This window comes from Saimiri boliviensis, chromosome 3 (assembly GCF_048565385.1).
Source record: "Saimiri boliviensis isolate mSaiBol1 chromosome 3, mSaiBol1.pri, whole genome shotgun sequence".
NCBI lineage: Eukaryota > Metazoa > Chordata > Mammalia > Primates > Cebidae > Saimiri > Saimiri boliviensis.
In genome coordinates this window covers 111,130,079-111,144,307 of record NC_133451.1, presented here as the reverse complement: position 1 = coordinate 111,144,307, position 14,229 = coordinate 111,130,079, and positions in this window count along the sequence as shown.

Below are 14,229 nucleotides of genomic sequence, written 5' to 3'. Positions count from 1 at the left end.
AAAAAATAAAACATGGTCTCTACTAAAAAAAAAAAAAAAAAAATAGCCTGTCAAGGTGGCACATGCCTATAATACCAGCTACCAGAGAGGCTGAAGTGAGAAGATCGCTTTAGCCTGGCAGATGCAGGCTGTAGTGGGCTATAATTTTGTCACTGTACTCCAGCTTTGGCAACAAAGTGAGTCTGTTTCAAAAAAAAAAAAAAAGAGCAGCAAGATAATCTATGTAATAAATAAAGTTGGACCCATACCTCACAACATATACAAAAGTTATATCCTAATGGCCACTGATCTAAAGGTAAGATTTAAAACTACAAAATCATTAAAGGAAAATATTGGAATAACATTTGCGACCTTAGATTTGGCAAAGCTATTATAGTTTGACATCAAAAGCAAAAGGGACACATAAAACATTGTATTTTTTTTTTTGTACTTTAAAGGATGCTATCAACAAAGTTAAAGGATGACTTATAGAATGGGAAAAAACATTTGCAAATTATGTATCTAATATGTGATTTGTATCTTGAAGATGCAAAAAACTCTTAACACAACAACAAAAATGCAACCTAATAAAAAATGGAAAAATTGTCTGAATAAATGTTTCTTCAAAGAAGATGCTAAAGTGGTCAACAGGCACACAAAATAGTGCTCAGTGCAGTTAGGGAGATTCAAAACAATTTCACAGTGAGGTACCACTCCACACCTACTAGGATGGCTATGATCAAAAAGACAAACAATAACAAATATAGTTGGGGGTGCAGAAAACTTTTAACATTGCCTTTGGGAATACAAAATGATGCAGCTACTTTGAAAGATAGTTTGACAGTTACTCAAAGAGTTAAACATAGAGTTACTACGATAGTTTAGATATGATTTATTGGTCCCCTTCAAACCTCAGGTTGAAAGTTGATCCTCAGTATTATGGGTGGGACCTAACTGGAGGTGTTCAGGCCATGTTGGTTGATCCCTCTTGAATGGCTTGTTAATGTGTGAGTTCTCACTCTATTAGTTCCTGCAAGAGCTAGTTGTTGAAAAGAACCTGGAACCTCCCTATTCTCTTGATTCCTCTCTTGCTATGTGATCTCTGCACACTGGCCCCCCTTCACCTCTGCAATGTGTAGAAGCAGCCTGAAGCACTGACCAGATAGCCAATCTTCCAGCCCGCAGAATCATGAACAAATAAATCTTTGTTCTTCATAAATTACCCAGCCTCAGGTATTCCTTTATAATAATACAAATGGATTAACAGAGTTATCCAAGGACCTACCAATTCCACGCCCAGGTATACACACAAGGGAAAGAAAAGCATACATCCACACAAAAACTTATACATAAATGTTCACAGAAGTTGTATTCAAAATAGTCCAAAATAAGAATCTCCTCAAATATCTGTCAATGGATGAGTGAATAAATAAAATTCGTATATACATACAATGGAATACTATTGGTTAATAAAATGAAATAAAGTAATGACACATACTACAACATGGATGAATCTTGAAAACATTGTGCTAAAGAAAATGAGTCATTTATAAAAGTCTACAAATTATATGAGTTTATATGCAGTATATGAAATGTCCAGAATAGACACATAGATAGAAAGTAGTTAGTGGTTGTCTAGGATTGGTTGTTGGGGGAAGGGATAGAGCTAGGGAACGTGAGTGAATACTAATGGGTACAGGGCTTATATTTGGATGATAAAATGTTCTAAAATTGATTGAGGTGATAGTTAACTCAATACACACAAACAAACCTATTGACTTGTGCAATATGAATTGGTAAATTTCCTAGTTTGGAATTATATTTCAATAAAGTACTAAAAAATATTTAAGACCAGGTGTGGTGGCTCATGCCTGTAATCCTAATAATTTGGTAGTGGCAGGTGGGTGGATTTGTGCCTTGAAGTTTAAGATCAGCCTGGGCATCATGGCAAAACCCCATCTCTACAAAGAATAACAAAATTAACCAGGTGTGGGTGCACACCTGTAGTTTAGCTACTTGAGAGACGGAGGTGGGAGAATCACTTGTGCCCTTGGATGGTAAAAAGATTAACCAGGTGTGGTGGTTAATTTGCAGTGAGCCATGATGGCACCACTGCATTCCAGCCTAGGTGACAGACTAGGAAGGACCCTGTCACACAAAAATATATAAAATAAAATTTATATGTATACTGGGGGAAACGGAGCATGCCTGCAGTCCCAGCTACTCAGTGGACTGAGGTGGAAGGATTGCTGGAAGCTGTATTGAGCTATGGTCACACCTTGTGAATAGACACCATACTCCAGCCTGGTCAACCTATTGAGATATTGGCTCTGAACAAATTTATATATTTTTATTTATATAAAATTTTATAAATCTACATATACAGTGCTTATGTACATATGTATATGATATACACATTTTTATAAATAAAATTTATCTATAAAATGTATGTATATAAATTATTTATAAATTTATGCATAATGAAAATATATAAAAATTTGTATTTATTATATATAATTATAATTTACCCATAATATATATTTATAATTAAAATTTAATTATTTATAATACATATTTATATATTTAAACTGTATGTGACTATATTTTAAATTGTTTAATATATAATTACATAACTATATCTATATATAATTGTATGTAAATTATACATAATAATGTATATAAACATATATATATATATATATGAAGAGATTGAGAGAAAGAGAGATGGAAAATACTGCTTATGGTCAAAAACAAGATTAGGTATCCAACAAGACCCCCCTTTTTGCAGACACATGTTCATATTAGGGATTCTGAGGTTCAAGAGAAGGCTTTATGCACTGTACTGGTGATGACCCTTGTTTCTACTTTTATTCACATGTGCATTTGTGTCCTTGGCTAATTAAACCAGCAATTTTATTCTAACCTCATATTTCATTAACAAATATTTGCATGTATGTAGTTTCCTCTAGCAATATGATACCTTGTTCAGTATTCTTTATGGACACCCCAGCTGAAGCATGAGACCAAGTACAGGTTTAAGACCTTGATATAAGCAAAACTGAAGCAATCTTATTATAATCTGTTCAATATCATACATGCTGAATAAGAAATATCTGTGACAATAGGCCGGGCACGGTGGCTCAAGCTTGTAATCCCAGCACTCTGGGAGGCCGAGGCGGGTGGATCACGAGGTCGAGAGATCGAGACCATCCTGGTCGACATGGTGAAACCCTGTCTCTACTAAAAATACAAAAAATTAGCTGGGCATGGTGGCCCGTGCCTGTAATCCCAGCTACTCAGGAGGCTGAGGCAGGAGAATTGCCTGAACGCGGGAGGCGGAGGTTGCGGTGAGCCGAGATCGCGCCATTGCACTCCAGCCTGGGTAACAAGAGCGAAACTCCGTCTCAAAAAAAAAAAAAAAAAAAAAAGAAATATCTGTGACAATATATAGTAATTAGAGATGAACAGTTTATACAGCAAAAAATAAAGATAGGTTTCTTTACAACTTATTTATAAATTGCAATATGTTGCACGTACCTATTATAAGTTTGTGAATCTTTTTAAATACTTTTAGTTCATCATTGATTTTTATTTTATCACTAAAATTTACTTGCAAAATTTTAATATTGAAAGAGATGAGAGCACATTAAAAAGACTACATTGGGAAAAATGTCATTTTGTAACAAATGTGACAATAGTGATGTTGGTGTACTTTAAGGAATGCAAATAAGATTATAGCTACATCCATGAAAACAGTGACATTAAGGAGAGAAAGATATTATAAATGTTTCCTTAATTTCTATACTAAGATAGAAGCAAAAATGATACATAGTCTGATTCCCTTTGTGACAATAATAGCACTATTTTAATAATAATGGTCTGCAAATACCAACATTGCTTATCATGTCTATGTACTTTCTGTTTCATATCTTGACCTTGGCTAAATTGTCTAAACTCCTCTTATCATAATGACATCTTTAATACAATTGTAATAACTTTTACTTACAGAATTGCACTGAAAAATTTCCTGATTGAATGTAAACATCTTTTCAGTCTGTTTATAACTGATGCTGAAATAACCAACTCCTTGCAATAACATACCTGTCAACTCAATAACAATGATAGACATTACTATTTTACTGTGTCACTACTGAAAGTTAGTTGCTTTTATTTCCTCTTTTTAACAAACCACAGTGCAAGATAGCACTCAGAGGATGTAACTTACACATATTTGACACTAGATACATGAATTTAGTGTCTGAGTCCTTAAAATCCTATAAGACTGCAAGTAGACTTATTGTAATCAAAAATTTACAAATTTGTGATTTTTTGGATTTATTCATGTTAAATAAGATGAAAACGTTTGTCTTACTAAAGATATTACCTTTGTTTACTTGCCAAAATTTCCTAGTTGATATCTTTTCTAGTAATATTACTGCCTTAGCATTATTGCAACATGTGTTTGTTGACATGTTATTGCTGTAAAATATATATATATATATATATATATATATATATATATATATATATAGTATGTACATGTCTACATACATATACTCTCCACCTGGAGAATCCAGAATAATCTCTTTATTTGAAGGTCAACTGATTAGCTATCTGAATTTATCTCTAATCTTAATTGTCTCTTTCCAGACAACAGAATGTATGCATAGGTTCTGGACATTAGCACCTGCACATTTTGGGAGGAAAATTAATCTGTGCACTGCAGACATTTTCTAAAAATATATACTAAAAGTTACCTACAGAGTATGACTATAGGAAAAGTGGTGAATATTCACCCTGGATGGGAATTTATTTCATGGTACAGACCACTGACTTCAAAACATGGTACCTAGAGTAACAGTAGCATTATCAGCTGGGAACGTAGGAAAAGTGCAAATTCTTAGACCCCACCCAGGCCTACTGAATTAAAAACTCTTGTGTTTGGGCTCAGCAATCAGCTTTTTTAAAGCTCTCCAGGTAATATGGATTCTTGCTAAAGTTTAAGAATCACTGAATCATACTACTCTATACCTGTTTTTTATACTAATGTTGTATCATTATTTACAGTTAAATGAATAAAGTGTTTTAGTAAGATGACATTTATTCAGTTTGTACAAAATAGGCTTTTTAAAGAAGTATTACACGTTTGTAGGGACAAGTGACATTAATAGTATAAACAAGTATAAAAGAATAGGCATGCCCAATATTAGTAATTACACAAGTTATTTCAAATAGATATAAATTGAGGTAATTTAAAATCACTGGGTTTTGCCTTAGTAAAACTTGATTACTGGACTATGTAAGGGTTAGGAATTGCAATTGCAATTTAACATACTAATTTTGAGACACAATTAAACAAAGTGTATGTCTACAAGGCTTTTATATATATATTAATTTTGGACTTGACTCATTTTCATGTCAGGATATATTTAGAAAAGTAAAATATATGTTTATAAATACATTTTCTGTCATAAGTATGCATCTATTTAAATTCATAACATGCATATTTTATTTGATAAATATTTAAATGATGCATATAAATATATCAGAGGTTATTCCATTTTGGCATAATGGTCTACTCTGCTGTTGTTTTGTTGCCTTCAGAGTTTTGTTAAGTGCCTTTGGAGAAATACGACATATTTTTTCAAATCAGATCTTCATCAGAAAATGTCTTTACAATTAACGCATTTTGGATTAGTCTCCTATTGTTACTGTAACAAGTTATGACACACCTGATGGTTTCCAACAACACAGATTTTTTTTTTTTTTTTTTGCTACACTTCTGAAGTCAGGAGTTTGAAATGAGCTTCAGTGAACTGAAATCAAGTTTCTACGGGGATGAGTCCTAGAAGCTTTAGGCAGGAATCTGTTTCCTTGCCTTTTCAGCTTCTAGAGGCTGCCAGGCACTCCTTGGCATCCCTTCATCTTCAAGTCAGCACTGTGCCATTGGCAAAACTCTCTTTCACTCCTGCCTGACCCTTTTGAGAACCCCTGTGATTTTTAAACTGTTGTTCCTACTACAAGAAAGAAAAGAAGAAAAGGAGGTAGAGAGAGAAAGAGAAGGGGAAGGAAGGGAAAGGAGATGAAAGGAAGGGAAAGGAGAAGAAAGAAGAGGAGAGAAGAGGTGAGAGGAAGGGAGGAGAGGGGAAGGGAGAGTAAGAAAGGAGAGGGAAGGGGACGGAAGGGGATGGGAAGTGAGGAAAAAGAAGGGGAGAAGAGGGGAGGGAAGAGGAGAGGACTGGAGGAGGAAGAAAGAAAAAGAAAGGAAAGGAGGGAGGGAGGGAGAGATATAAAGAGGAAGGAAGGAAGGAAGGAATGGAGGGAGGGAGGGAGGGAAGGAAGGAGATGAATAAATCTTTTGGAGGTGATGCATTTTTTATTACTTTGATTGTGATGATGGTTTCATGGGTGTATGTATGAACCCAAACTCATCAATTTTTTTTTTTAAAGAACACTTAGAATTACACTGAGCCCACCGGAATAATCTAGGATTTTTTTTTCTGTCTCAAGATACTTAATTATTAACTACAAATGCCCCTTTATCATGTAAAGCAACATATTTACAGGTTTCAGCAATTGGAGCATGATCATCTTTAAGGGGCCCATTATTCTGCCTACCGCAAATTCCCAGCAGGTTTTCTCTCGGTATTGAACACCTTTCGGTTTCCTTCCCCCACTTTATTATATTCACAAATCTATCACTCCATTTTGGGTTTATGCCCTCCATTCCACTGACTTGTTATCCTAAAAGCCCTAGAGACTTTCTTTCACAAAATATAATTTGTAAAATTTCAGTGACCATTCTATCTGATTTCTTATCTTTTTTTTTTTTTTTTTTTTTTTTTTTTTTGGCAGAGTCTTGTTCTGTTACCAGGCTGGAGTGCAGTGGTGCAATCTTGGCTCACTGCAACATCCACCACCAAGGTTCAAGTGATTCTCCTGCCTCAGCCTCCCAAGTAACTGGGACTACAGATGCCCGCCACCATACCAGGCTAATTTTTTGTAATTTTAGTAGAGAAGGGGTTTTACCATGTTGCCCAGGCTGGACTCAAACTCTATCCGCCTCAGTCTCCCAAACTACTGGAATTAAAGGCATGAGCCACCACGCCCTACCCTGATTTCTTATCTTTTTGGCACGCTTAACTATTCATACCTTAAAACAAATTCTTCTGCTATTTCCATAACACTAGGACCCCTGGGTAAGTGGCTTTTCAGTTTCTATTTCTGGATCTTTCTCTTCTCCAAATATCAACGTATTCGAGTTTCTCAGGACTTGTCCTTGGATTCTCTTCAGTTGCTATCACATACTCCCTGAAATATTGTCTATCATCAATATTTAAATGCCTCTCTGGGACATACATTGGTTGTCTACTTCATTGCTATTCTTCCCTTTACTTTAAGAACTTTAAAAAACAATTAGATTTTAGCATCTTTCATGAATGGACGGCCTTTTTCCAAACCAGAAGGTGGGTGAATTTTGATAACCATAAAACATGATAATTCCAGTCTTCTTGGCACCAATTGCCTTTGTTATGGACACACAACCTAATTTTGGCATTGCAAAATTAGGGAAGTTTGCTTAAAAATTTCCTGTTTAGTTTTTTGTTTGTTTTTCTTTAAGAAGGTCATATGAAAGGAGATTTCCCTACTTCTGTGTGAGTCAGTGATGACTACAGCTACAACTATCTCAAGAATTGGATTCTTGTAGAGGTCATAGTAGATGAAAAAGAGAACCTCTATGGTGCCCCTGATTTAACTGCTCATACTATCCTACTGTCAAAAGTCTTGTTATGTGAGACCATGTTCTTTCTTTCTTGTTGAAATTTTATTATTTGTGCCTAGAAGGATGCTAAGCTGACAAGATCACCCTTTTGATGATTCCCATATCAGTGTCTTCAGATGTATAAAATCCTTCAGACAGGTAATGTGGAGATATGCATGATCATTGTGTGTGTTTCCAACAAAAGAAAGATTTTTCTAAATACGTGAGAACATATTTCTGTGGAAGAAGTAACTTTGAGCAGTGTTTCTAAAATATCTGTATAAGGCATCCTTTTTTTTTTTCTAATTCTTTATAGCCTAATATTTTGGTAATGTATAAAATCACATGCTCAGATGTCAGCAAAAGGTCAAATTTCATTGAAAGTTTCCACTTGATGGCTCTCAATTTCTGTTCATATTTTGTAGCACAACAGCAACAGACTACTGGGTACATTTTCAGACACTGACATAGTGTGAGTCTCAAGTTCACAGTAATAATTGTATGGTTGGGAATTAAACTCTTTTTTATTTCTTCCATAGTTTTGGAATTTTGTTGTTGTTTTCGAATTTTCTTTTGTTTTTGTTTTGCTCAATAAATTTATGTTTTTCTTTAGAAAAGCAAATTTTAATATGAACAAATACATACGAGTCCAAGGATTGGTATTTTTTAATCTCCTTAATAGCTGATGTTGATATAAGCAAATATTGTATATTGTGTTCCCTATATACACTTAGAATGCCTGCTGGCTTTGTTATTTATTTTACAGAAATATGTCATTAGAAGGGAGCTATATATCATTTGTTCTAATTCCTGATGTAGAATTACGTTACAGTTCTTGGAATTAGCTCTAATTTACAGTTTATCTAGAGAGGCAAGTTTAAGAATGTTTATGTCATCATTGTTGCTCTAACCATGCCTTGAAATTGTCCTTTGTGCCATTTAATTTGTTTTGATGGTACATGTTAAATCACACAGCTAAGCTAAACCTGGTTAGGATGATGCTGCCAGACCTCTGGGTCACTGGCCTTTGTTCTGTTCAGCAGCTCTGGGTTCAGGAAAGCACTCGAAACAGACTGTGTTAATCTGGAAAGGTGGAGAGTGATAAGGGAGGGCTGTATTTGTGGCTACATGTTCTGTATTGTTTTCCCCTCCATAGTCATATGCTAAGTTTATAAGCCTGAATTTATAAAGCACTTCCTGGTTCAGATGAGGATGAGCAACCCACATTCAGATTCTCGGGATCTGCTGTGAGTCTCAGTCAGACTTGGCGATCTGAATCTATGTAATCCTCCAGTGAGGATTTGGGAAAATGGGAAGCCTGTGCCACCTTGTCTGCCAGAGGAGGATGCTGAGCTCCCAAGGTTGTTGATCTCCCGGCTGTGTGGGTTCACTAAAGTGACTTGTGTCTATATTCTTATTTGACTTACTTTGGTGAATGATGGCTGAGTTGTGTCAACTTGACTGCACTACAGGGTGCCCAAATTAAACATGATTTTTTTCCTATGTCCATGAGAGTGTTTTCAACTGAGTTCATTGAGTTGATGAATAACTTCACTAAAGCCGATAGTCCTCCTCAATACTGGTGGGTGTCATCCAGTATGTTGAGAGCCTGAATAGATCAAAAGACATAGGAAGGGCAAACTTGCCCCTTTTTCTTCTGCCTTCCTGCTTAAGCTGAAATGATAGTCTTCTGCCCTTGAACTGGGATTTACACTGTCATCCTTGCTAGTTTTCAGGCGCTCAAACTCAGACTGGAATAACACTATTGGCTTTTCTGATTCCCCAGTTTGAAGACAGTAGATGGTGGGACATCTTAGCTTCCACAGTCACATGGGCCAATTTCTCATCATCTCTCTCTCAGTCTCCATCTCTCTCTGTCTCTCTCTCTCTCTCTCTCTCTTTCTTTCTCTCTCTCTCCCCCTCTGTGTAAATATTACATATATAAAAATGTGTCTAGATATATGGATATATAGATATTCTATTGGCTCTGTTTTTCTGGAGAATATTGACTAATAAAGATTTTGGCACTGAGAGTGTTTTTAGAAGAATGGAGGTTCAAAGACGAGTTTTCTGAATTTGTGCCTGGGTTTCTGAAATTGATTATTTAATCTGATTAGATTTCAGAATGCTAACTAATAGTCCATGGCATGACCTGGAAATAGACACATACAAAATATCTGCATTAGTTACTTCTACTCAAACACTTATATGAAATAAGGAGTTGGGTGCCTCCATGTAGGACATCTTTAACATTTTTAGAAAACCAATGAATGCAGTGACATTGGCTGGTTGCTATTAATGTCCCTGGACAGAATGGTACAAGAATAGGATCAAGTCAGGGATTTGATTTCCCAGCTTAAACAATGCATGTGATTTCCCACCATATAAATAACCTAAACTCTTCTGTGTGTGTCCTGAAAGAGACCTTCATTTCCTTTAGCACAGGACTCAAATTGCTGAAAATTAAACATCCGATTTCATCTGTGATTGGCTGAATTATAATGCAAGTTGAACTTCCAGCTTTTCAGGGTGCCTCCTGTTAGAGTAAGGGTATTGATTAGAACAAACAAAACAAAACAACAACAATAAACAAGATCTTGGCAATTGGACTAAGGAAATGTGGGACCCTGATAAAGTTGGGAACAGTTGAACCTTTAAATTCTAATGAATCTTCTTTGCCAGGTCTCCCTATGTCCAGTGATACCAGCCTTTACCCCCAGAGTGATAACAGACACTCTGTTTTCATCTAAGGAAATAATGCTGCATTGCCTAAGGAAGGACCGTGCAAGGCAGTGCTGGTTCTCTTCAGATCCCACCCCAACCACTCCCTTTTGCATCTCAATCTCTAACTAGACTCAAGTCTCAGTGGGCCTCTTAAGATGAGATACAATTTGTGACACATAAAGAGGTATATTACACTCTGGCCGAGCACAGTGGCTCATGCCTATAATCCCAGCACTTTGGGAGGCTGAAGCAGGTAGATCACGAGGTCAGGAGATCGAGACCATCCTGGTTAATGTGGTGAAACACCATCTGTACTAAAAATACAAAAAAAAAAAAAAAAAAAAAAAATAGCCAGGTGTGGTGGAAGGCCTGTAGTCCCACCTACTCAGGAGGCTAAGGTAAGAGAATCACTTGAACCTGGAGGTGGAGGTTGCAGTGAGCCGAGATCACACCACTGCATTCCAGCCTGAGTGACAGAGTGAGACGCTGTCTCAAAAAAAAAAAAAAAAAAAAAAGAAAGAAAGAAAAGAAAAAAAAAGAAAAAAAGAAAAATAGGTGCGTTACACCTCAGAAGAATTGCTTGAGTTTTCTAGTTTATACAGATAGAAATCCAGGTAACATATTTAGAAACAAACAGGAAGGGTGTAGGATTATGGTGAAAGGAGCACAGTGTTGAATCAGGCAGATTTATTGAAAGGAGGCTCACTAGGTAGAGATTCTGCGTTTAATGTTACATACTGCAGAGCCAGAAAAAGTGCTGACACAAAGGCTGGGTGTGGTGGCTCACACTGCTAATCCCAGAGACTTGGAAGGCCAAGAGTGGAGGATAACTTGAAGCCAGGGAGTGTGAATCTAGCCTGAGGAAAATAGGAAGACCCCATCTCTACAAAAGACTCACAAAATTGGCTGGGCATGGTGGCGTGCACCTGTACCCTTTGCTACCTGGGAGGCTGAGGTGAGATGATGACTAAAGCCCAGGGGTTTCAAGATTTCAGTGAACTATGATCACACAACAAAACAGATTTTAAGTTTAGGATTTTGTAGTAAAGCCATGCAGACAACTGCTATCCTGTTGAGAAATGTCTCTTGACCTGCTTGTGAGCCTTAGTAGAGATTGAGTACTTAACTATGGGCCACAAAATTATCCATCATGAACTGGATATTATCTGATGCATTGATCCATAAAGCTGGGTATGCACAGCAGCACTCCACCATGAATGGAAGTGGTATGCATGTGATTGGGTCCAAGCAGGCCCCCAAAACTCAAAGGAATTACTTAAAGAAATTGCCCAAATGCCCATAGCCCCTCTTCCCTGACTGCACTGCCTTCTCCCTCTGAGCCGGCACCCACAACCTCCTGGGGAGCTCCCTATGATCAGTTTACAGAGAAAGAAAAGACTTGGGCCTGGTTTCCAGATGGCACTGCATAATAAGCAGTCCTCAGCCAAAAGTGGACACCTGCAATACCACAGCCCCTTGCTGGGAAGTCCCCAAAGAACATGGATAAAGAGAAATACTCCCTGTAGGCAAAAATATAAGGTGTGCAGCTGAGTGTTCACTTTGCTTGGAAGGAGAAATGGCCAAATGTGGATAATTACCAATTGGTGGCCTGAGGCCAATCATTTGGCTGGATAGCCAGAAACTTGGAAGGAACATGATCAGAAATTTGGTGACAAGGAAGTTTGGGGGAGAGACATGTCGATGGACAAAAAAAAACTAACTGGAAAGAAAACACTTAGATATTTGTGTCCCTTGTGAATGTTCACCAAGCAGCGACCTTAGCAGAGGTGGATTTTAACAATAAAGTGACTAGGATGCCCAGTTCTATGGATACCAGCCAGCCTCTTTCTATAGCCACCCAGGCATTGCACAATGGGCTGATGAACAACGCAGTCATTGTGGCAGGGATGGAGGTTTTTGCATGGGTCCCACCGCATCGACTTCCACTCTCCAAAGCCGACCTGGCTAAAGCTACTGTTGAGTGTCCAGTCGTCCAGCAGTGGAGACAAACACTGAGCCCCCAAAAAGGCATCATTCCGAGGGGCAATATGCCAGCTCCCTCATGGCAGGCTGGATACAATGAGCTTCTTCCTTCAATGGAAAGGACAATGCTTTATCCTTCCTGGCATAGACATTTACTCTGGGTGCAGATTTGCCTTCCCTGAATGCGTGTGTCTCTTAAAACAACCATCTGCAGACTTACAGATTGCCTTATGCAAGATCACGGTACTTCAAACAATATTGCTTCTCCCAGAGAACTCACATCACAGCCAAAGAGTGTATCAGTGAAGCCATGCTCACAGAATTCACTGGCCTGAACATATTCTTTACCATCCTGATAGAACAGTGGGATGGTCTTTTGAAGATTCAATTACGGTGCTAGCTAGGTGACAATACTTTGCAGGGTTGGAGCAAGTTCTCCAGAAAGCTTCATATGCTCTGAAGCTCTGTATCCAATATATGTTACTGTTTCTCCCATTGCCAGGGTTCACTTATCTAGGAATCAGGGAGTGAAAATGGGAGTGGCTCTATCCAGAATTATTTCTAGTACCCATGAACAAAATGCTTGCTTCCTGTTCTCATGCTGTTACAGTCTGCAGGCCTAGCGGTCTTATTTCTAGACAAAGAAATATTTCCGTCAAGAGACAAAACAGTGATTCTATTCAACTAGAAGTTAAGACTATCTCCTGGCCATTCGGGCTCCTCTTGCCTCAGAATCAATGAGCAAACAAAGGAGTTATTTTGTTTTTGTTTTTCAGATGGAGTCTAGCTCCATTATTCAGGCTGGAGTGCCATGGCGTGATCTTGGCCCACTGCAACCTCCGCCTCAAACAAGGGAGTTACCGTGATGGCTAGGTGAATTATCTGTAATTGTCATGATGACTTCCTTATTTTTCTGAAAATGTGTGGTGTGTGTGTGTATGTGTGTGTGTGTGTGTGTGTGTGTGTGTGTGTGTGTGTTTTGTTTTCTCTCTTATTCCATTATTATAACATGCAGTATTAGGTATATTGACTTTATACCAGTATTTAAATACTATTAATTTTCCATCATAGAAATTAAGTACAGAATATCAAAGAGGGCAGTAAACATCACTCAAGCACTTCATAGCATCTTCTGGGGAAGACAGTAGTGCATTTTCTTTTGTACATGGAATGAAATGTTAGGAGAAATTACGACCTTTTTATTGTCTTCATGTGAAGATATTAAGTATAATTTAAGGAGATATTTATGGTTGCCAAATTGACAAGGGCTGAATTTGCGATATTTATCTGTCAGTTTCATTGTTCTGGAGGTGCCCGCATTAAACATTATTTCTTCCTGCATCCGTGGGGGTGTTTTTGGATGAGATTAACATTTCAATTGGTGGACTCAGTAAAGTACATCATGTTACCCATTGTGGGTGGCCTCTTCCAATTCACTGAGTGCCTGGATAGAACAAAAGACAGAGAAAGGATGAATTCATGACATTTTCTTCCTGGTCTGCTTGCTTAAACTAGAAAATTGGTCTTCTCTTTTGCCTAAAGTGGGATTTGCACTATTGGCTCCCCTGGTCCTCAGGCCTTCTGATTTGAGCTGGAATGTACCACTGGCTTTCCTGGATGCTGGATGTTCAGCTTGCAGGCAACATATCATAGACCATGCTATTTCTCAGCTTGCATTATCACATGAGCCACCTCCTCAGTTTATATATATATATATATATATATATATATATGTAATATATATAATGTGTCTCCATGTTTTTTGGGGTATCCTGTCGGTT